The sequence below is a fragment of the Acinonyx jubatus genome, chromosome B4 (genome assembly GCF_027475565.1).
Source record: "Acinonyx jubatus isolate Ajub_Pintada_27869175 chromosome B4, VMU_Ajub_asm_v1.0, whole genome shotgun sequence".
Classification (NCBI taxonomy): Eukaryota; Metazoa; Chordata; class Mammalia; order Carnivora; family Felidae; genus Acinonyx; species Acinonyx jubatus.
In genome coordinates, this window is record NC_069387.1 from 7,665,782 (window position 1) to 7,667,983 (window position 2,202).

Sequence of the window (2,202 nt, forward strand, 5' to 3'; positions counted from 1 at the left end):
ATGTGACGGTGGACACGTGCGGTCCCACGCAGAAGGTAGGCCTTAGGTGCTCATGGGCACACTAGAGCTTGGCTACTTGGCTTCCTGCCCGGCCTCTGCTGCAGGACCGCGAGGAAACCAGTGGGCCTCCTCCTCTGGGCATGGCTCCACGGGATGGCTTCAAAGGCCAGAAGCAGCTTGCCATTTGCAGGGATACTGGTGCCCTTGGGGGTGGTGCACACCGTTCCTGGAAGTAACACCAGGTCCATGCGTAGAGCGACTGGAGCAAGCCCCTGTTCTGTCTCCCTGCTCCAAAATCCGTTTAATACATTGTCCTCAATAGAGGACGAATCAGATATTAAACTGATAAGAACAGAGATCACACCTGATCTTGGGCAAAAGGCGGGGAAGCGAGTATCTCCCAATTCTTAATCCCGAACTCAAACGTGTCCATCTCAGATTGCCAACTGTATGAAGTACACATGTAGAAGCATGTTTCACTATCTCAAGACCTCCTCTGGATGATAGATATTTCTGTATACTCAACTTCTTAACCTTTACGGGGAAGCATCTTTGGCAAATGAGATGATCGGAACTCCCTGAATTCTGGTTTATCCTTGCAAGATATTTGTAACAGATGTGGTTTAAGACTCTTTCACAATGCCTGAATTAGCCAAAGCTATGGTCACCCAAAGTTGTTAGGGATCGGGTTTGTAAAACAAATCAGTTGAAATTGCACAATGATTCTCCAGTGTGGAAGATCTGTGGACTTTGTATGGAAATTCTCTGTAGTAGACCAAGATTTTTCAATTTCATTACAAAAGAAGATATCAGGGGAGTCTTCACTTCAATAGGCTCAAAGTGCTTCTTAAAAAATGGTATTAGTAAGTACAACTTTGAGTTTCGGACCTTCAAGTGTGGAATTTTGTTTTTGTTTATAGTCAAGCTCCAGTTGGATTAACTTTTCTTGCCGATAACTATATATTCTGGATAAAACATAAAGAAATAACTATGTGAGGGCAATGGAAGGAAACCCAAAGCAGGCAGATCCAGGAGGCAGGTTGACACAGGGAGAAGGGAACTGCGTGGTGTGAGTTTCCTTTTCTTATGGTTTTGAGACCGTTGGCAGTCTCCAGTCTACATCATGCTCCGCTGTTACAGTTCAGTGGAAAGCCCACAGATGTCCTGGCTTGAGGAATGACTTGAGAGACTTCAGCAACCAGAGCTGCTGGAAAATGAGAAGGTAAAGGAGAGAGCCAGGTTTTTGTGTATGACCTTGTATTTTGTTATCATGATTACTCGATGACTCTTGCACAGCCGGTCACCATGAAAATCCGTGGGGAAAATGTGCTACAGCAAAATAGAGCTAAAGATTATAAATCAGTACAATTCAAGGTACACACTGAGGATTGTCCAATGGCTAAAATATATAGCACTTCATGTGCTGAGAGAAATTCACTCCTCTTCTCAAAATACAAAGGACGTATATACACTAAAGATTTTAGGAACAGACTTCTGATTCTCTAACTATAATCTTTTTCCATCTGGTAGAGCAATGTGGAAACACCCATTTTTTTTTTTAGGGGATGGTCTTGCCAATTTATTGACTGGTAAACTGTTGTTGCATAAGACTTGAAGAAGGAGCTATTTCTTTAAATAATCCATCACTCTTCTCTTTGTATTTCTAATATCAACACGCTGATGATCCTGGTTGAGAAACTCTGAATTTCTATCGTGCTTTCTCTCATGGCTCTTGAATTTTTCCCCCACTGACTGACTTGTCCAAAGAATTTATCAGATGGCACCCACCTCTCTAATGGAACTGCTACTCTGCTTCCTAATTTGATTGAATTACATCTCTTTCAAAGCTTCTCTGTTTCTCACATCACTTGGGGATTTATGCCTCTGCTTAATATACAAGCCAGCCACCCTCCTCCATTAGGTGGCTGGCACCCACGTGGAGTGTTGTCCAGGTTGAGTACATAATAGATACTTAACAATTGTTAAATGAATGAATGAACAGATGCATGATTAAATTTCCTACAAAAAAAAAAAAAAAGCAGGTCATGTTAAAGAGCTGGAAAGGAGGTTATTTTGCTGGTCAGAATTTTCTCTGCTCCATGTAAGCACCAGATTTAGCTTTAAGATGGTCTATCAGAAGATACTTGGAGGATTCTCTTCCCCCTTTTCTTTGGAATACTATATCTTCGGTCTTTGGGGAGA

General features: G+C 42.2%; 1 non-coding gene across 1 annotated transcript; it reads right to left on the reverse strand.

Annotated features, from left to right (window-relative positions):
- Positions 1 to 210: 210 nt before the first annotated feature.
- LOC113603745 (U2 spliceosomal RNA) lies at positions 211 to 394 on the reverse strand. Its single transcript, XR_003425439.1, has one exon. It is a non-coding gene; the product is annotated as a U2 spliceosomal RNA (small nuclear RNA).
- Positions 395 to 2,202: the final 1,808 nt, after the last annotated feature.